This window comes from Podarcis erhardii (genome assembly GCF_964252035.2).
Source record: "Podarcis erhardii genome assembly, chromosome: 1".
NCBI classification, from domain to species: Eukaryota; Metazoa; Chordata; class Lepidosauria; order Squamata; family Lacertidae; genus Podarcis; species Podarcis erhardii.
This window is the reverse complement of record NC_138497.1, coordinates 121,916,834-121,939,720: the sequence shown is the minus strand read 5'-3', so window position 1 is coordinate 121,939,720 and position 22,887 is coordinate 121,916,834. Positions and strand designations below refer to the sequence as shown.

General features: G+C 43.4%; 1 protein-coding gene across 1 annotated transcript in view; it reads right to left on the bottom strand.

Annotated features, from left to right (window-relative positions):
- Positions 1-22,887, bottom strand: part of COL3A1 (collagen type III alpha 1 chain) — a 96,985-nt gene that overhangs the window by 69,373 nt on the left and 4,725 nt on the right. The gene's annotated exons all lie outside the window — the stretch shown is intronic.

Genomic DNA, 22,887 nt, shown 5'->3' with positions numbered 1-22,887 from the left:
GTGGGGGAGGCAGCTTTTGTCAACTCCTCTTTCCCCATTCACTCCCCAGTACCACCTCCCACACTGTTCTGGAAAGTTGGAGGGTGCTGCCCAGAACAATGTGGGAGGGGTACTGGTGCACTGGGGGAGGAATGGTGGTGCGGAGGGAGCGGACCGCCCTCAGCACCACTATTCTGGTAGGGTTCCCTTGCGGCAACCCCCCTGGAGACACGCTGTGGACCCCGCGCGCGCCGGGCACCACGCCCCCACAGGCGGCGCGTCACACCCCCAGAACGCGCACCACACCCTCATGGGCAGCGTACCACACCCTCGGGATGCGTGCCACACACCCCACATGCACATCACATCCCTGGGTGTGTGTGTGTGTGTGACAGCCACACCCCTGCCTGCTCTCTGCCCCCGGTAGCAGAGCATGCAGCTTGGCCACTGTACTGGGGTTGCAGTGGCATCAGAGAATCAGCAAAAGTTGCTACTCCCCTTGGTCACTCCACTGTATCAAAAGCTTTCTATGGACTAAGGAAGCCATTCCATCTACAAAACAAAACAAATTCCTTCCAGTAGCACCTTAAAGACCAACTAAGTCAGTTCTTGGTATGAGCTTTCGTGTGCATGCACACGAAAGCTCATACCAAGAACTGACTTAGTTGGTCTTTAAGGTGCTACTGGAAGGAATTTGTTTTGTTTTGACTATGGCAGACCAACACGGCTACCTATCTGTAACTAATTCCATCTACAGAATGTGAAGCAATGAAACCCAATAATTCCATTCCGTTACCTCCATTTCCCCTAAGCAAACGGGAATGAAATGTTGATGGTGGTGAGACATGGACTGTTAGGAGAATGCATATTTTAACTATTTTAAGTCCCAGGCACACATAACTGGGGCGAAAATCCTATGGAACCCCAGCTTTTGGGCCCCGCCCCCAAAGTGCCCCCAAATTACTGCCAGATTAAAACTAATAAAAATGCCATTCCATTAAGGAGATTAAAGCAAATGCAATTTAATCCTATAGGCACTGATTGGGAGTAAGTGACCCTGAAGACAATGGGTCTTAGAAGTAAATGGAGATGCGGAGAACTGCATTGTAAATTATTAGAATAGTGAGAGAAAGAGCATAAAATAGCTTTGCTGTCTCACTATGTCCCAAAGAGCTATTATCTTCAGCAAAAAATAATGGGGAAACTATGGAACTACCTTGCCTGCAATAAATTGCTAGTATAATAAGGCATCAGATTTAGAAAAGTGGCTGTTTCTGCCAACGAAAGCCATTAAAAAGAACATGATTTTAAATAAAAATGCTATTATTGAACAGGAAATTGTCTCTTTGACTCTTCGCTGAATGGTCTAATCTAGGAGCATTGTCATTCTCTTCATATACGGTAGGTGGCACAATTGACCTGTCAGAAGGCACTGTAACCCAAACATCTGGTTATAATGACTTTCAGCCTTCTCTCTAACTTTCTGGATATTGCTAGATCAGTTGAGAACTAAACTGGAAGTGCTGCACTACAAATCTCTGTGGCTTTTGGCAGGATGAAAGTATTAAATACATTTTTCCAGGAGAACCTTCCATCTGGGTTGATTTGCCAGTTCACAAAATCCCTGCTAGGTTAAGATGTGTCAGCTCACGATGACATAATGCCCTGCACATTGGCTATGAAGACATCCCTTTAAAAAAATAATAATTAAAAAGTGAAAAACACTCTACAAAACTGCCAGCGCTGGCAAAGAATATGTAGACATAATGGGAAGTTGATACTACAGGTTGAAATGTCTGTTTCCAGACTTGGGGCTAAAAGAACAAAACAAATTCACTGATTGGGCAGACTTTTGGCACAGTTGTAGTTGAGGCTATGAGGATTTTTTAAAATGGCTTCCAATTTACCCCGTAGCAGGGGGTACCCCCTGCCTTTACATTTAGGTGACAGCAAGCCTACAGGTAGCCATTGTGATGCCCTCACTATGTTGCTGAACTCCAGCTTTCATCATCAGCACCACTCAGTGTGGCCAATGAGCAGGGTTGATGGAAACTGGAGACCAAAAACTTCAGAAGAGTATCGTGTTGGCTACTCCTACTCTAATAAATGACTACATGCCATGATCAAGAGGGAAGAGAGATTCTGTCAGGGGACAAGGCAACCTAACGCCAGTGGAGTAATAAGCAAAGAAATTTCACAAATGTGGGATTGGGACCCTGCAAACTTTCCTGATAGCACAAGGACTTCCTTTTGCATTGTGGCCGGATTGCTAATCCAGAAAACATGGCATGGGGGCAGTGATTTTTAACCTTGGGGCCTCAGATGTTGTTGGAGTAGCAACTCCCACCATCCCTGATCATTGGCTAATCTGTCTGGGGATGATGGGAGTTGTAGTCCAACAACATCTGGGAACCCAAGATTGAGGAACAGTTAGCCAATTGCTTATCCCTGTGAATTTCATGTCGCTCCCATGGTTATTATGATTCAGAACATAACGAGCAGATGGGGAAGGAGGGGAGGATGAATGCTGATTGCAATCCAAGATACTGGCCACAATCCAAAACAGAGTTTGGCATATTTAAATCTATTTATTCCAGTGCACTGTACATGGGGGTTTGGCCCTTAAGACTTTATAAAACACAAAAGCTTGTTTTCAACATACAATGCATCATTCGTTAGAGTTGTATACAAGTTTACTTTTTGAGTAATTATTGAGAAGGCTTGCCAGAAATTGTTTATATAAATTACAAGTTGTTAGACATCTGGAAAACATTTCAGAGAAAGAGATTTTTTCTTCTTCCAGTATTGGAACATTTATGTAGCAGATTAAAACTGCATCTTCCTAAACGTTCACATCTTAATACTGGTTATCTCTATCAATGTGTTTGCTTTCCTTGAGTTGAAGCAAAGAGAAATCAAAACAGAGGTAAACCTTCCTGCTCAACAAGAGAGTTTTGAAACAGTGCCAACATTTCCATGTATACCACTAAAGAAACAGAACGGGCTGATATAATGAGGAAGGGGCCCAAATGGTGATTGCTTTTTCAAAATCCATGTTTCATTTCACCATTTAGTGCAGAAGGAATGTATCAGGCAGCACAACATTTAGCAAGTTTGAGAAGGAAAAGGTATTGCTGTAACATAGCAGTTAAGCAAGGCCAATGGGAATTGGGCCATTGTGTCATTAAGGCTGTAATCCTAAACAAGCTTATCTGGGAATAAACCTCACAAAAGGAGGTATCTATAAGACTGCACTGTAAAAAAAATGGTTGCATTTCCCCTTTCCTCCAAGAACCTTTGGATGGCATACTGTACTTGGGTTTGGTCCATTTCTTCCTTCCAATTCGGTGAAGTAGATTAGGTTGAGAGATGACTGGTCTAAGGTCATCAAATGAGCTTCATGACTGAAATTTGATTCTGGGTCTCCTCAGTCTATTTTGCTGGCTTAGGCAAAGGATGAGATGGCATCCCTGCCATTCCACATACATAAGCTGACTTCAGTACTGATGATGGGGTAGCAACCCCCATACTGCACCTGAGGCAGCAGGACAGTTGGCAGTCATAGTCCAAAACATCTGGAGAAGATCAGGCAAGGGCTATGCGAGAGTCTTTAGTATCGATCAAGGAGGAGGAACCTGATTGGTTTCCTGCCAGTTGATTCTCCATTTAAAATTTGGGGGACATGGGTTGTCTAAACCACTGAGCCTCTTGGGCTTGCTAATCAGAAGGTCAGTGGTTCAAATTCACGCAACAGGGTGAGCTCCCGTTGCTCTGTCCCAGCTTCTGCCAACCTAGCAGTTTGAAAGCACACCAGAGCAAGTAGATAAATAGGTAGCACTGTGGCAGGAAGTGAAACGGCATTTCCGTGCACTCTGGCACTCATCACGGTGTCTCGTTGTGCCAGAAGCGGTTTAGTCATGCTGGCCACATGACCCAGAAAGCTGTCTGTGGACAAACACTGGCTTCCTCAGCCTGAAAGTGAGATAAGCAACTCACCCCATAGTTACCTTTGACTGGACTTTAACATCCAGGGGTCCTTTACCTTTACCTTTACTATTCAAAATTAGGCCCCTCCCTTCTGCTTTCAACCCTGCAGTGGAAATTATGTGGGTGCTGAGAAACCATCTGGAGTGGGGTGGGGTGATTTTGAAGAAAAGAGGTCCTACAGGGAAATGAGTAAGTATCTCCTCCTCTTCCTCCCCCCCAGTCTTATGCCATATCCGGCAGCTGCTTCTAGTTTAACTAGTCAGGGTTGATGGAAAATTACACAGAACTTTTCATATGCAGTGTGTGTCAATATAATGGGTTTCACTGCACCTATGGGAGAATGGCTTCTACATCCTGACCAGGTGGCAGGTGTGGCTTCTTGACTTATCTGGGAATAAGTTTCCAGATAAACATTGACTTCCTTCCTCTCCCCTCCCCTGCACATATATTCTCTTTATTTATCTTCCCTTTACTTCTCCAGGATCCTTGGCCTCCTTCCTCTCCTGTCCCAGCTTAGACTGCCCCACCTCAGGGCCTACTTTGGGCTGGTAAAGGAACCACCAACAGTAGCTCTACAGTAGCTATTTACAGGCATTGTGGCAGACATGCACCAGGGATGTCAGGCTGCTGCCAGCGACTCCCATGGCTGGTTGCCCAAGAATGTACAAAGACAAGGAAATGTTTCTTACCGTCCACTTTTTATTCAGTATTTACAGAGAGAGGCTTAAGAACCCATCCTATTGGATAACGGCGTTGTCCCAAGTTAATCTCCACCCCCTGTCTCTCCCACTTCCTCATTCATCACTTCTATGGGCGCTACTACGTGCCCTCTGTCTTTGAGCTCTTTGCTCTCCTACTTTTAAGGCTTGCTGGGTTCTGGGAGATGGGGGGGGGGCTTGGAATGCTTTTAAAGACACCGTGTCTGTCAGCTGTCACCCCCTCCCCCCGGTGCTTCCTCCTCTCCCATTATGTCCCAACTTTCCCCCTCATCTGCCTCTGAGCTGTGACCTTCCTCAACCCCCTGTTGTAATTCTAAACTGTCTTACTCTTCCTCCTCCCAGTCCCAGGCACCTTCACTCCTTCTGAACTGCCACCAACCAGTGGATCTGCAGGTTAGGATTGTTCTGTTATGCTGGAGTTGGAGTGCCAGTGATGGAAATCTCCCTGGAGGTCAGCAAGGATGTTTCATGTGCTCATTGTTGTCAGGTGGGTTTGTTTTCCTAACCTATTGGGTACAGCTTAGGTTGATTACTTGGGTCACCTATAGACATTTGAGGCTATTTATGTCTTCCTCTTTGTTTAGGGTGAAGGGAGGAGACAATGAAACGCTTGCACCCACAGACACCATGTTTAACCTGAAAAGGATTTGTGCTGCCTCTGCCATTAATAGGCAGGTTATGTATATAATACATACATGCATATTCTATGATGCACATGTGGTCATGTGTGTGAGTCAATGAATGGAGAAGGGTGACGTTTGCATGACTTGTGTGAAGAGGCAAATGCAGATTTGCATGCGTGTGAAGGGGAGACGGGCACAGAAATGGGATTTACAAACAGCAACACAAAACCTGTCCAGGAATTTGGGTGGATTCCCACCTGCACCTTGAAAGACATTTGATGGGGAGAATTGGAACAGTATCCCTTTTCACTTCAGTATCCCTTTTCATTCAGTACCCCTTCATTTGAAGGCGATCAAAATCTATTTTCCCTTGGAGCGGGGTGCCAAAGAATCCGGTGCCTGTTATTATGGCAATGTTTACAAGAAAAGTTAAGATGTTCATTCCATCCCGAGAATCGTAATACAAGCAAAGCATAGTCTCAAAATGAACTCATTGGATCGCTGAGCCAAACTGCAGAGTGTTTTCAGTTTGGGGCAATTAGATAAGTGCTGAGTGCGGGCGAGTGGAAAAAATGTGCTCATAAGACTTATAATTAGATGTGAATATGACACAAGAGCATGCATGAAAGGAGTCTTTTTGTCCTTCTGTGGATTATTCTAGTCTTTAGACTCATGTGGGGTGTTTTCCCCTTGCAAAGACATAGGCAGAAGAATATTTTAACAAAGCTAAAATGTGGAGAGAATTCTGCAGGTTTTTCAGCCTGATCCAGCAATAGCTTAGGGTGAGGTCTTGGATATGACCTCACTAAAAACACTAGAATCCCTAATTTCTTCCCTGTTATAACAGCTCCCTCATTCTACCAAGTGGAGAATGAAAAGAGACATGCCCGAGGCAGTGTCATACCCATCCACTGCTCTGGAAAAAACAGGGGGGAAATACTCACAGGGCATCCTATTTTTTCTTGCAAAAGAACTGTGGCCTCTCGTGTGATCTCAGGCTGTACTTTTGGGAGGCATGGTTCCCCAAAATGCACGTTTTGGGACATTGTATCTGAAAAAACCCTGTTTGGGGGCAGACTCGAGATCTCACATGGGTCCTGTGCAGGGCCAGATTTAGGTTTGATGACCCTAAGCTACTGAAGGTAATGGGGTCCTTTATGTGCCCAGCTGTCCTTTGTCAACAACAAATTGTTGCTGTTTTTGTGTGTGTGTTGAATATAGTGGTACCTCGAGTTAAGTACTTAATTCGTTCCAGAGGTCTGTTCTTAACCTGAAACTGTTCTTAACCTGAAGCACCACTTTAGCTAATGGGGCCTCCTGCTGCTGCCGCGCCGCAGGAGCATGATTTCTGTTCTCATCCTGAAGCAAAGTTCTTAACCTGAAGCACTATTTTTGAGTTAGCGGAGTCTGTAACCTGAAGCGTATGTAACCTGAAGCGTATGTAACCCGAGGTACCACTGTATATGCTATATGCTATATATGCTATATATATATATATATGGCCCTAATAGGTACCTAAAGCCATTTGCACATAACAAAATATGTATTTTATCAAAGTAATTGTTGAACTGAAATACAATTAAGAAGTATATTAATAGTGAAATACAATTAAGAAGAGGTATATTTTGGGGCCCCCTGCAAGAGAGTGGGGGCCCTAAGCTATAGCTTGTTTAGATTATACATAAATCCATCACTGGTCCTGTGACTTGCACAGTAGTGCAGACCTGAAAGATGGTGCCATAGATTTGGGCCGCGTTGTGTTGGAAGGTATGGAGTGTGCGCTCAGCTTCCCCCCACAGCTGAAGTGACTAGGTGAGCTAACTTGCACTAGAGCCACAAATACAATGTAGGGTTCACCTGGGGCTCTGTGTGGGGAAATGCCCTTTGCAGAACCAGTAGTACTGGGGCTCTACAGAACAGTAATAACAAGATGCAGCACCCAAGCTGTTCCCATTGAACCAACGTTAACTGGGAGAACTTTAAGTTTCTGGAAGCTTTTAAGTTTCTTTCCAGAGCAGCCTTGGGCAAGCTGGTGCCCTCCAGATATTTTGGACTACACCACCCATCAGCCTCAGTCAACATGGCTGCACTGGTTAGGGATGATGGTGTTGTAGTCCAAAATATGGTCATGGTGTTGCTGCCTGTTTTTTTTCCTGGTCACTATAGCATCTGAGCAAACAGGTCTTGAAGGCTTTGCATAGCACTTAAAAACAACAACACCTGGCTGGCCAGAATAGGGAGCTGAAAGAAACAGATAATAATTGAACTCTCTTTAAAACAACCACTTGCTTGCAGCTGAAAAACACCATGTCTACAGTAGAGCTGGGATTCCTACTCTGATGTAAGAAATATTTTTGTTTACAGCAAATAATTTCATCGGTGAGCCTGCTGGAGCAACTGCAGAGATTTCCCAATAATCTTGCAATGGTCATTTGTAGTGATTTCTAACTCATTTTGCCCTAGAGATAATGATGGAATCTGTTTATGTCATGCATTATTTTCTTTTCCATACCCCTTCCTCATCTTTCAATAAATGGTGCATCAATGGGAAAAATCCATTTTATAACCTGTATTTATGATGCAGCAGGAATGCCTCACAGCCATCAGTGATTAGGTAATCCTTATGTAAGAAAAACAAACCCTATATACATAATTATTGACTTGCAGTGCTATGTCTCTTAATTATTCCATTGCACCAGAACACTATGTGTATGAATATCTATATGGAGTGGGATGGGGGGGGGGAGGATTCGCAAGCAGACACATCCCAAATCCCAACACCTACACATGAGTTTTGGACTCATGCCCCAAAACATTTTCTCACTACTCCTTACACCACTCCTCTGGGGCTTATATGCCAAGAAGAATTAAAAATACAATGTTCTCTTTTTGTACAGATGCACACAATCGTGTGTAACGCCTCTGGTATCATTTGAGGGAACAGTCAGCACTTAAATTCATCCAGATGTTTTATAGAATTATCCCTCCCTCGCTCCCCCAATGGATTATTGCTTTAGTTTATAATAAATAGCATAATTAGTGAAGTAAAAAATCACAAATGGTGGCATGATAATGATTATTACCATATTATGCATCTACTGTATACTGAATTTTAAACTGTGTATTTGGCAGCTTAAATAGCCTGATTGAGGAACAGATGAAACACCAAGCAAGAACTTATATCAACTAGTTTTGCTAGGGCGGGGCAGGGAGTTTAGGGTGGCAGCCAAAAATCTTCTCCAGCCCACCTTTGAGACTGTTGGTTCATTCTGGCCACATTACACTGTTCTTATGCCCTTCTTTGGCCTCTGGATTGGCTCACACCAATCTCCCTCTAGTTGCTGACTCCTATCTTAGGATACTTCTCTGCCATCACAACATCATGAAACACAATATTCACAAGATGTGAATATGTAAATGTTTGGGACCGCTTCTGTTCTTTAGTGGCAAAGAAATTTCCAAAACTTCAACAAAGGTCCCTATTGGAGGATACGGGGCAAAGTGAAAGTAATGTATCATTTAATCGGATCTATCATTTGTCTCTTCAGTTGGTTCACTTGATCATCAGTTGCTTGATTTTGGATCAACACATACTAGCTGGGTTGCTTTCTTTCACTGGCTGTATTAGTAGATCCATCAACTAAAACTAGCTTTTTTAAAATAAAAAAATTCTATCTGAAGAAGTGTGCATGCACACGAAAGCTCACACCAATAACAAACTTAGTTGGTCTCTAAGGTGCTACTGGAAGGATTTTTTTTATTTTGTTTCAACTACGGCAGACCAGCACAGCTACCTATCTGTAACTAGCTTTTTTAAATTAATGGATATGAGCAATTTTGATTGGTGGGATTGCAAATTGAAGACATGCTATTTTTCTTTCTTTCTCAAGCTCATGGTGCACCACTGCAATGAGAAATGAGAAGAAAATGTGCAAAATGACATTTCCTTGGGCAAGAAATGTTAGATTGGATTAAATTGTACAATATTTTCTCTTTGCCCAATGTCCTCAGACCTTGGTTGATGTCTTTGAAACAGGCCAATTTATTGAAACAGAATTGACTTATTCATAATAACAAGAAGTGACAACTACAAATATAATGCCCAAATACCAAGAGAAGTACTGTATCCTGCATCCATCAGAATATGGACTTAATTCAGGCATCCCCAACCTTCAGCTCTCCAGATGTTTGGGACTACAACTCCCATGATCCCTAGCTAACAGGACCAGTGGTTAGGGATGATGGGAATTGTAGTCCAAAACATCTGGAGAGCTGAAGGTTGGGGGTGCCTGACTTAATCCATGAGCTTGTGCAACCACCAATGGTGTTTCTCCACCAATGCCCATAGCTAGCTGGATGGCAATTCATGGCCACCAGAATTTATCCCATTTTGCCTGTATTGATGCCCAATTAAGAAGTTTCTAAAACTTTATTTTGCTAGGACTTTGGGACATAAGCATTGTTTTGACCGCTGCCTGTTTTACCATGTTGTTATCTTGACTCTATAGTATGTTTTGTTATTTTACATGAGGCTTTCCTTCCTACATGCATTGTCTCTGATCCCCAAGCTGCAAAAGTTGACATGACTGCCCATACAAGAAAAGCTTGCGTTGTACAGCGCGCAGGTTGAAATTCAGATACATGTGTTCAACAAGGCTCCTTTGCCATGCACCTCAGCACTTGATTTATGATTTAGACTGAACATGAGTGACATCAATTTTCTACTAGGCTGCTCACAAAATTATGTTTCCCCCTCTCCGTCTCTCATCTCCTGAATTCCCCAGTTCCAGGCCGGTGGAAGCAAATTAAGCAATTAGCACTTACAAAATGTTGGACAGGCATGGATTTCATGCTGCTGGTGACACTATAAGGAATGAATTGTTTCTTTTGTGTGCAAGGAAGATGAGCATAAGGAGGAGCTCCTACTCATCATCCACACCAATGAAGAGGCCCTTAGACTTTTCTCAGGTATACTTGCACCAGCATTCCATTCCATGTTGATTTGCGTTCTGGCTGAAGACCAGGAATAGGTTGAGGATAGACAAAAGATACATGGTGATTTAGTGAGGTAAGCAAGGAACAGACCAATGGCAGGCTTGCTAAGCAAGCTGTGGGAAAGGTAGTGTGTGTGTGTGTGTGTGTGTGTGTGTGTGTGAGAGAGAGAGAGAGAGAGAGAGAGAGAGAGAGATCAGACCTAACAAGCTACATGGCCTTGTAATGAGATGGCCAGCATAATATAAGTAGCATCAATGTGATGAGGACCCATGCTGCAGAGGCATTTATATGACATGGGTGGAGTTGATCATGTGGAGCCTTGGGAAAGGGGTTAACAAATCAGAAGATTCAGTGACTCTTATGGGACCACTGGCTTTCAAAAGCAGTAGCTGCCCAATATGAGGAAATTCAACAACTATAAAAAGATGAATCAGCCAACAAAAATCAATGGCTTTTCCTCAGAGTGAGAAACAGCTGAGTCTACCATTCTCCCCAGCACTGCTTTAGCACCTCATGTAAAATTCATGTACTAAATTCATGTTCAGGCATGGTGCCTCCAGGCAGTGCTATGTTTCCTGACTCCACCCCCAACATTTGCATATTGAGTAGGAGGGGCAGAAGAGGAATATGCTTCTCAGCTGAACACACTGAGACTCCTCCACACAATGAGGAGCATCAATCATGCAGTGTGAAGGATTGTGCATGTGTTTCAGCAGGGCACAAGAATATTAACTCTCAAGATCTTCCTGGTCAACTACAAAAGTCTGAGCCTATAGCCAGTAGGAATGGGGACCTTCAGGCTAGATTGTGTAGTTCTGCTCCCACCACCATGTGCTTCCAGTGAACTTCTAAACAGGGCAAGTAGGTTCGATGCTATTCATTATGTATCCCAGGAATCTACTGAATAAAAACACAGCCTGGTTTTTTTTAATTGGCATCTTAAATGAACTCTAATCCAGAGAGATGTCTTGCATTTAACAAATACATTGCAACAAATTCAAATGCCACTGATTTTGGTGGGACTGAAGAGTGATTAACTTCATCTGAAACCAATGGCTTTAGAGAAGGCACTGAAGAATGCAAGTACCTCTTTCAGTTCTCACAGCTCTTTGCAGGAAGTTACTGTTGGTATCATAAATATGTATGTGGAAAGGATGGCTGTGTTGAAGCAGGCTCTATTCTGACCTACGTACAACTTTTTCTGTGGCCCAAAGTCTGGGTTGATGGGAGGTACAGCTCAGCAAAATTTGGAGGAGAATTGGTTAACTATTCCACATTTTGGGGTAGTCTAGGGACCTCTCTATGTGATCAGAAGCTCACTGGTATGTGAGTTCGCCCACTTCAAATGTTGCAACAATCATGTAGGTCAGATGCTGAGCATGCTGTCATGAAGCCATTTCCCTCCACATGCTTGTGAGATGCACAAAAGGGCAGTCTCCAAATCGGGGAGACTCGAGAATCCGAAACAGCAAACATTTTCTTTGACTGGGACCCTTCCGGAATAAATGGTTTGTACACTGCAACCAAAGACACCATTCTTAAATTAATTTACCCATAATTAAGTCCTGATGGAATCAATTAAACATTCTCATGCATGTATGAATTTAAGAATTACAACACGACGATCATGTTTGGCTTCTTGCATCAAGAAGATTATAACATGTGCTTCCAATCGCTGAACATCATTGTTAATTTGCCCGAAAACTGTCTCAGAGTAATTGGTCTGTTCCCACAGTGAAGTCTAGTTAAAGCAGTCACAGTTTGGGTTAAGGCAACTCTCTGGGGTGGGGTCGCAGGAAGAAGCATGTGAGCTTCACCCCCTTACAGTTTTCAGAGTTGGAGGGTGGCATTTTGAAGCAAGGAGCGTCCTGCACTCGTGAAGGTTACCTGCAGGTTTGAGTATCATGGGAAAATGTGGAATCAAAAATGTGGTGGGTGGGGGAGCTGAATGAGTAAAGTAGGACCCTGACTTCAGGTCATCTGCCAAGGAAAATGTGATTGGGGTGGTGGTGGTCTTGTACCCTAGAATCTCATCCCCATGGCTCACCTCAGATATTTCTTTAACACAGGTAACAAATGCCTGAAGATGGCTAGAATGCTGATTTATTTCCACATTTGTACAATCTTGCCATTCTGGACCACGGTCATTATATCTTTGGGATAGCTCTTTTGGAAAGGTTGCCATCAGTCTCTACATTAGATTAGAGCAATGGCTTGCCATTTGTGTGTGATAGAGATAAGCAACAAAGAAGTTGCCAGTAAGTTAGCACATAGAAGCAGCCTTGTAGACAATGAGAAAACCTACAGCACAGCCGGGGGGGGGGGGCAGAGGCACTTTTGATTTAAATGAGGCTTTACTGTACCCTGCCCTGAAATCATTTACAAATATGATTTATAAATGTCTTCAGTCAGTCAATGAACTGCTGTTTGGTATAGCAATCCATTAGCCAAAAGGAATGAATAAATGCAGGCAGAGATATGCCCCCAAAATTGAAACATGCAAGTAAAAATGGGAGTGCTTAATCAACATTTTTCCAAAGGTATGATTTCTTTATTTGTTTTTGCATTCTACAAAAGGCCTTATATGTAACCACACCAGTGTTATGGGTTTCCTTGAAGAAAGCCTAGTCAAATGCCTTTCTTACGGACTACTTAGGAGTGAACGAGAATAATTAAAAAGGCAACACGTATTTTGGAATTCCGTATGGCAAGGTCTTCAAAAGAATGTGCATTAGCTCAAAATGTCCTTCCACCAGTGTCCCCATTCACCGGCTGATCTCCCAAACTCTGTGTGTTCCATGCAAAGTTCTGAAGATGAAAGCCTGCGTTCAGTATAATGAAGTTAGGCTCCTCCCCCAAACCAGGAGCAGAGGTTTTCAATAGAGCAGAGGTTTTCAACCTTTTTGAGTCCATGGCTCCTTTGATCAACTACATTTTTTTCTGCAGCAATCCTGTGGGGCTCAGGAGCCCAGTTGTATCACCCCTTGCCTGCAGAGCTGCCAGCCTCTCACCCTTTTTTGAACACCTATCCTTGTGGAGTGTTCCCTCAGCCTCCTCTCCTCTCCCCTCTCCTTGGGAGTCCTCTGGGCAGCTGTAGCTGCTGTCCCTGGTCTCTGAACTGCCCCGCCCCTGCCCCAAAGAGGAGCTTGTAGCCAGAGCTATTGCAATAAACAGCTGTGCAAGCCTTTGGGAGGCAGAGACGCGAGAGGGCATCAGAGGAGGGAGAGAAGGAAAGAGGGACAGAGGCCAGTGTTGCCCATGGCACCCCTGGCCATCATTCAAGGCACCCCAGGGTGCCACGGCACACTGATTGAAAACCACAGCTATAGAGGGCTGGCTCAAGGCATTCTGCTGCCTTTGGCAGTAATATGTACCACAAAGTACATGATCTCTCCCCCACCATGCCCTGGCATTGCATGTACAGAAATCAACTGGACCTGGAATCTTGCTTGAACCCTGGCAACACAGGAAAGCATCCTGCCCCACATAGAGGAATGGTTAGGGAACTCAGAAAGAAACAGCTAGGGGGTGAGGACCGTCACACCCCTTCCAACTTTTGCTGCCTGAGGCAATTGCCTCATTCTGCCCAGTACAAGTCTAGCCTTGGCCCTGTGCAATTAGATTTCCTGATCAAAGAGAGGATTCTGTCTATGTTCAGATGCAGGCAGTTAAACTCTCCTTGCGGACCTTCACACTCACTGTGTGAAGGTTGAGGGATAGTGTCTGGCTGGTGACAACTGGAAACAGGATGTTCTGGATTAGATGACTTTCGTCTGTTCCAGCAGACAGGCTCTGGTTTTTATGTTCTTAACCTGTGATGCATATTTCTCCTTTTTGAGGACCTGGAAACCCAAATATACTCAAGCGAAAATATGAGCTGCTTCAAGTCTGAGTTTGCCAAATGGGTTTCCCGTTCAGCATGAGAAAGCATGGGGGGGGAAATCTCAAAAGTAGGGGAAATGATCTTCTCCTGCCAAGACAAAGAGCGACATCTTCCATGTAGTGAGCTTTTAAAGGACTTCTATGGAGATATCTTACTTTCCTCCAGAGATGTCAAGGTTTTATATATTGCAGTACATTTATATTTCAGATAGGAAAGAAATGCATTCCTGGTCTGTCTCAAACTGCAGCAATATTTCATCCCTGGCAGAAAACTAATTCTGAGCTAATTTATAAGTGGCTTGGATGATTCCAAGGCTTATAAGTCAGTGGAGAATTTAGCTCAGGTAATTCATTTTGATGTACATTAAAGCGATCCAGCTCGCTATCTAAAATAAATGACTACAAAATAAAATGAAATTACATGGAAGTTTTTTGTTATCGGGCACATCAACTAAAACATAACTCTTCATAGACATCACATCATGCGCTTTCTGCTGAAATATCTTTATGCATCTGTCCTGGTCTTTCTTCTAAGCTAAACATGCATGGTATTGGGAGATAGTTTTTCTTTATCCCAGACTCATACTTTAAAAATAAATAATGTATCAAACTGCTATAGTGGTACCTTAATATTTTTAAGATTGAGATAGTCTTAAACTATGTTGCAACCTGAACCTTTATCCTGTTTTTTTTTCTTTCTCTTTTGAAGAACCACCAAATGGAGGCCCTTTGAAAGGCTTCTGAGTCAATACTTCTTCTACATTGATGCAGCTATGTCAGGGATGGTGAACAAGTTGCTCTGGGCCAGTCTTTGCCCACCAGGGTGCCCAAATTGGCTCTTGAGGTCATTTCACTCAAATCATAGCCACCTGTTTATCAGCTGACAAAAAATGAATGACAGAATCTGATGTGTGGAGTTCAGTTCTGCTGGGTTTCCCCGTGGTGAGCATGCCACCTCATCTCCCTAAGACCACAGGCCATCTTTGACAGGTGGTGAGATTGCTCAGCTATTAGACACTTAGTAAAGGTAAAGGGTAAAGGGACCCCTGACCATTAGGTCCAATCGTGACCGACTCTGGGGTTGCAGCGCTCATCTTGCTTTATTGGCCGAGGGAGCCAGCGTACAGCTCGTTCATGAGTACCCCCAAATTCTTCATCAGACTAGATCAGGGTTTCCCAAACTTGGGGCTCCAGCTGTTTTTGGACTACAACTCCCACCATCCCTAGCTAGCAGGACCAGTAGTCAGGGATAATGGGAATTGTAGTGCAAAAACAGCTGGAGGCCCAAGTTTGGGAAACACTGGACCAGATGGTTGAAAATGCAAAGGGGGGGGGATGGGAAGAAAGAAAAAAGTCACCCATGTCTTCCTCTGGTAAAATGGAACATGGGAGTATGTAGCAGATATTCAAATGAGGCCCTTTCAGGTGCTTTGAGGCCTGCTGGGAAGGAGAAAACAAATAATGACTGGTGCAGTCCCCCCAACTATCTGTAACTACAACCAACTGCTACGCAGCTCAGCTACCATCCTTAGGCACAACATACCAGTTCCTAGATGGGAAACAGGAATTATGAAAAACTAGGCACTCTTTATATAAACAGGGATGCAAATTAATTTGGGATTGCTTGCTTTCTCTTGATACCTGATCTCCACTTGGCACGGGAACCTGTGTGTTTCACCCAAGAATGGAGACTGGACTGACTAGCAGCTCAGAAACTCTCTTGTTCTGTGGCATAGCTGTGTCGTTCAGTGGTACAAAGATTTATACGCACAAAGGACTGCATGCATTGGAATTCCCTCATCTGTAATAGGCACCTAGTTTGGAGTAAAGACTATATTGATGACAGAACTGGAATGCAAATGAGGCTGCCTACAACTCATTCTGTGAACTGTGAACCCATGAGAAATGGGAACAGAAGTTCATAGGGAATGAGCGTTCTCACAACAAAGACCCATCCCCCATCTGCACCACATTTAAAAAACAGTGAGAACCACTTTGAACAGTCATGGCTTCCCCCAATGAATCCTGGGGGATTAAGGGTACTGGTAGTTGTTAAGAGGCCTCTATTCTCCTCACGGAGCTATAATTCTCAGACTAGTTTTACCCCTCTTCCCAATGAACTCTGGGAATTGTAACTCTCTTAGTTAGTTAGTTAGTTAGTTAGTTAGTTTGATTTATTACGGCCATTCAGTGGCGTAGCGTGGGTTGTCAGCACCCGGGGCAAGGCAAGTAATTTGCGCCCCCTAACCCGTGGATTTGCGCCCCCTAACCCGTGGATTTGCCCTAACCCCAGATGTTGCGCCCGGTGCGGCCGGCCCCCCCTGCACCCCCCACGCTACGCCACTGCGGCCATTGGCCCATATCTAAAACAATACATCAAAATTTATCCATAAACAATACAATTTAAACAGTAACTCTCTACAATAAAAACCAGATACATTTCTATACTAGTCTTTCCTCTTGCATGGTATCGTTTGGTAGTTCTGGTGTTTGTTCAGTCTATGGTATTTTTAAGTGATCATTCCTTTGGGTCTTGATCACTAGGAAAATCATCATCATCTTGTTCTACTGACTCCCATTATTGGCAACACAGTTATGACTTGGTAAGGAAACAGGTTACATGGGTAGGGTTGGCATACATCAGGATTTCCCTGGACATATACAATATACACCAGTCGGCAGCTGTGTCTGGGCAGAAATCGGACAAATATCCGGGAAAATCCAGACACAGCCCATCTCGGCAGTGTCGTTTTTACCGTATTTCCACAAAAATAGCTCAACACTGTTTGAAATGTATCAGTTGCTTTGTAATGGGAGATAGGAGGGAGATAATTTGCACTCAGCCTTCGGATTCAGAAACTACTCAAATGTTCAAAGGTGGGGGCGAGGGTGGTCTAGCCCTGCAAGAACCAAGCTGCATAAAAGGATGTGCTTGAGGACGTGTATTTGAATTTCCATCAAAGCCTCTCTCCATTCAGAATGCTAGATTAGTTTGGTGGCTTGCAGCTTGTGCAGGCCTGTGCCGTCAACCCTCTGGGCACAAACCATTTTGTACAACAGTTGCTAGCAAAATAAACATTAAGTTGTAGTACCTGAAGAATATGTTATCAAAGGGGTGTAGCAATTCAGCTGAATGATAAGAGGTAAGTTTTGGAACATGATTCTTTGCTCTGCCCACCTCCCCCAAGCTGGCAAGCATTCATGTATATATTTTATGTAACTAAGGAGAGAAGTAGGCATGTCTAAAGGACACTGCATATTCTTTATTCTTCACTTACATTTTTTTTTTTAAAAAAAATACTTTAAAAAATAGTGCAGTGCTCATTCAACATGAAATCTTGGAAAATGGAAGTGGTTTGTTAGCTAATAGGAAAGGAATCTCTTTTGCTGTGTTTCATGAAACACAGCCAAGAAAACCCAGTGGTTGAAGCACTCCCAAACTAAATCTACAAAATGACTGTTATTTGAAGGGTTATATCATGTTTTCCATTGTCATCTTGACATGAAACAGTTTCCAAACTTTGGAAATCGGACCCAGCTGACTGGTGTTAGGAGTATAAAATAAATAAAGAGTACATGTAGCTTTTCATGCAACAGGGAGAATTATGACTGGCAAACAATTGCCCCTGTTGTATGTCTTTGTTATCCAAGGGCTTTGATGGGGGAGGCATAACACTAAAAGATGAATGTGCGCATATCTACAATGATTTGGAATTATTGTGGAACCACTATTCTTAAGAAAAAAATGGATATGTTACTTTCAGCAGTAGATTTGAACCAGGAGATAGGGAAGTAGATTTCATGATGCCATGACCTCAATCACTGAGAAGTGCAGTATATGCAAAGTCACCAAAAAGTCAAGTTTACGGAAATTTAGTAAGAAAGAAAAGTTGATCCAGTTCATAGCCTAGCTGAAATGTTGTGATTGGTACTTGTGTCAATAGCTAGACTGCAACAGAAAAGACTGTTCACCTGGAACAAGAGACTATTTTGAATCAAGGCCACCACTCTGCAATGAACCTTTGGCTGCTTGATCACAATTTGAATATAAAGCTGGAGCCCAAGGATGAAACATCACATGAGTTATGCAACAATTGATGACACTTACTTTGCCATATTGTATAGGCAAATGTATTTAGGATAACTGTGAAATAAAACAATATGGTGGAGAGAGAGGTGTATGTGTGTGCTGAAACTTCATTTTGCAAGAGGAGACAGAGGAGATATGATAGCCATCTTCAGATATCTTAAGGGCTTTCACAGAAGATGGAGCAAGCTTGTTTTCTCCTGCTCTGGAGGCTAGGGCCTGAATCAATGGATACAAGTTACAAGAAGGAAGGTTCCAACTAAACTTCAGGAAGAACTTTCAGACAGTAAGAGCTGATTGACAGTGAAACAGATTCCCACAAGAGGTGGTGCACTCTCCTTCCCTGGAAGTTTTTAAGTAGAGATTGGATGACTGTCTGTCATGATATTCCTGCATTGCAGGGATTGGGCTAGGTCAGGGATGTAAAACTCCCAAGAGACTGAAATCTACTCCCATTATAAAAACACTGGCAGTGATCTACCCATTGAATTGACCAAAGTTGTTGAGCTTTTTGGGGGGAAGGAGGAAGACCCAAAGCTGTTTTTCATTCTTCTTGCTGGATTTATGTTATTTTTAAAATTTGATTATGGTTCTTTAATTTCTATGCTGCTTAATATATTAAAATATCTCTAAGTGGTGTGCAATAAAGAAGCAACAACAGGCAACTGCATATTACAAAAATACACAGTTACATATAAAAATGTTACATTAATACAAAGTTACAGTATATATATAAACCAATAGAAATTCATTTTCCTTCTGGTACACTCCACTCTTAGCCTCTGGGTTCTCACCCAGGGTCCAAACATGTTCTGCTACTGATATTTTTGTGCCCCTAAGCATAACATAGAACTAGACATTACCATCTTGCTCCATGTCTCTTTCCTCCACTGCAACATCTAATACAACACAGTTTCTTGCCCCACCTCATATCTTTGGTAGCTGTTAAAACTAGACATCACTAGGAAGAGAGTAAGACTGGCACTCCATGTGGAGGTCATTCATTTCAGACCAAATAATAAACTAAACTTAACTAAATGGGGAGTTCGAGATTCATTAATTTCAAAATGAACACTATGAAATAGAAATGGCAAATGAATGGAATAGCATCATAAATTCTTCTCTACCCCTAGTAACACATTTGTGTCTGTTGTAATGTCCAGTTCTGCCCATAAAACACAACTGTAAAATCTTTATTGTATCCTTAATCCATCATTTGGGCAAAATGCACTGACTTAAGAAAGAGGAGGATGAAAAATGGAAGAGGGTGTTCTCATTAAATTAAGGCTCAAGCTTGTTGAAGAAATGTTCTGAGCAGGCCACATAATTTATTACTTTGGCTCTTGGATCCATAGATTCAAAGACTAATTAAAAGCTGTTAGCAACATTTTGAGGAAGAGAAGCCAAATTCATCACGTCTTTAGACCTCAGCAATGTGCAAAAATTAGAAAATCAACCACCACATGCCACTCAACAGCATATCCTTTTACAGGAATAGTTGTGAAACCAGAATGCTTGGATTCTCCCCATTGGATTTCCTTTATTTTAAAATTTGTGTGCACTCCACGCACGACACTGATCAAATTATGGACTTAAATTCTTTCAGAACTGCTTAGGCAAAAGAGTTAGTCTAATACTTCTTGGAACTGGACCAGATCCATGGAGAAGGTTGTGTGTAAGCTCACTGGATGACCTTGGGCCAGTCACTGTCTCTCAACTTAATCTACTACACAAGGTTGTTGCAAGGATAACATAGGGAAGGGAGAACCATGTACACCATCTTGAACTCATTGGAGGAAAAGTGTGGAATGGAAACGTAATAAATCTATAAAAATAATGATTGGTCATATCTAGGGAGACCTATGTCCAAAGTCTTGTTCAGACCACCCCTTCCTATCTACCCTGTAGGGCTTCTGTTTGATTATAATAAGATAATAAGATAATCTGAGGCGTTTGCTCCATTTTAAAAATGCCAAAAAAATGTGATAAATAAATGCAAAGATAGAACAGAACAACAAAGTGAAACAACTAATCATCTAGGATTCTATAGGAAACACTGGGACAGTTTCATGGTTTATAGACTGAGCAGACCTCTTGAATGCACTGAAGTTTCAGAGTGAATGGGCCGAGGACCACAGAGCCTTAAAAGGCCTTGTTGGAGCCATTTTGTTTGCAGCTGTCCTTGCTCTGCTCAGTGTCACTTGGTGAAAATTTGGCCACAGAATGTATGGGTTGTTCACATTGCTTTATAGCCTGAGCAAACATGCCAACTTGGACACCCTGAGAAATAAACTGCTGTTAAATTAAATTTCACAGGGATAGGGAGGTTTTTAAGCATATGCTAGCAGCTTGAACAGTAATACAAGTTTAAGCCTGGGTTGCATCTCCTTGGAGCTTAACATGTCATCTTGATTGGTGGCCCAGGACTCACTTTTAATTGTTGGCCTTACATATTATATCCCCCTTCCTAAATCGGTTCTCATTCTCTTGAACATGTCAACATAGAACTAGCTTGTGACCCAGCTGCAGGTCATGACACAAGAAATTAAGACCAATGACTTAGATCATGGTAGAAATCAAGAATACAACAGCCTGAGATCCTCAACAAACCAAGCAACTGTATTAGCAGAGAAAGTGTCTATATTTCAGAAGACCAGGGCACAGCCAACTTTCTATTTTAACACCATGTCACTTTGAATGAGCATTTGACTTCCCAGTGGTCACCAAAACATGGGGAGGGAGGGAAGAATCAGCAAAAGGCTCTCCAATATATATAACTGATAGCATGTCTAACATGAATGCCAGAATTAGACTAGACGACATCTTTTGGAAAGAAAGAAACGAGCCCTCCATCTGAATTCTTGCTCTCCATCTTCTGTTTTAACCACCAAAGTCTAAGATTAAGCTGGAAAGTTGGAAAGGGAGAGAGGTTCTGCTTATAGCATCAAGATCTATTGAGCACCTTATGGCATTGATTCAACATTGTTAAAAATAAGTAAAATAATATCTGCGCCAGTGAAAAAAGAAACTTCAGCGCTACCCTGTTGCAATAAAGCAATGGATTCTTTCCCCAACTTCTTAAGGAAAATGTTTGATGGATCTTGGGCTTGAGTCAAAAAGCACATATGGAAAGTCATGCAAGGGAAGGGTAATTATCTAATTTTCATCAAACCATAGGCCTCCTCAAACTTATGAAGCTGGCCTAATTTCCAAGAACACCTACTCACCTAAAGGATGTGGATTCCCTGGAACTTAATTTAGATTTGGACTTTTCTAAATCACAGGAAGCCACAGACCATTTTCTGTACTGAAGGTTACATTGTGCAACACTCTGAATCCCCTCAAGGCCCTCGCTTTCAAGAATGCTCTCATTTCAAATGTGGCAATCGGCATTGCTCAAGCCAGCTATGCGCAGCTGTGTGCTCTTACTCAGGAGCCTTTACAGCAGGGATTCTCAAGCATGTCTTGCTCAGCCAGTAATTCACATCCCCACACAAAATTCAAGAAAGAAATGAGTTGTCCATGATTAGGCCTTGGGTGGAGATGAAGTGGGCTTGGTTGAGCGGAGATGGGAAAGGTTGAGCTTCCCACATTAGGGAATGAAAACAGAAGGCAAACCCCCCCCCCAGCACTCTGGGCATAGAGCCGTCTACAAGCTGTGCCCTCCACACCCCCCACAGTGAACTAATGACAGCTTTTCATGCTTAGCTTTGGGAAACAAAGATTCCAAATCAAGTGCAGATTGAAAGCTGGCAGCTTTCATTCCCATCTCTGGTTTCGGGATCAAGCAACACATGGAACCAAGGCTTGCCTTTCTGAACAACTAACTCAATAATTGAGAAAATAGGTTGCTTATGCTTAGCCCAATCCATATTCATAGAAGTGTTTTAAGACTTGCCCATGCCTCTCTATGTTTCACCCAGCCAAGCAAGAGGCATCATCCAGGCAAGCAAGCAAGGACACAATTTCAGCCAGGCAAAAACACTCAAAGTGGGTGCGAAGTAGCGTTGGTGAGGGATGTTACCTGGGGAGAGGGATGAGTGGCTGAGAAGTATGTGTAGCCTGGGGTTAGTCCCGAGCAGCGGCGTAGTATGGGTTGTCAGCACCCAGGAAAAGGCAAGTAATTTGCGCCCCCTAACCCGGGGCAAGGCAAGTAATTTGTGCCCCCTAACCCGGGGCAAGGCAAGTAATTTGCGCCCCTAACTACTAACCCCTAACCTGCCGCCGCTGCCAGCTTCTTCTTGCTGCTGCCTGGGCTAGTCGGGTGTGGTTCTCTCCCACGCTCAGTGCTGCGCTGGGTGGCTGCTGCACTGTCCCTCCCCCAGATAGTCCCTCCCTCGCTCTCTCTCCGCTCCGCCCCGCAACGCACGCCTGGCACCCTCCTCCTCCACAGTGGGAGGCGACCTGGCAGCTTGGATCGGATTCGTACAGCCAGCACTGCAGTGAGAGAGAGTGAGTGAGCCAGGTAGGGGCAGAGAGCTGCGAGTGCGAGCACCCCCCCAAATGTTGCGCCTGGTGCGGCTGGCCCCCCCTGCACCCCCACGCTACGCCACTGGTCCCGAGGGCCAGGTAGAGTGGTCTGAATGGTCACATTTGGCCCCCATACCTGAGGTTC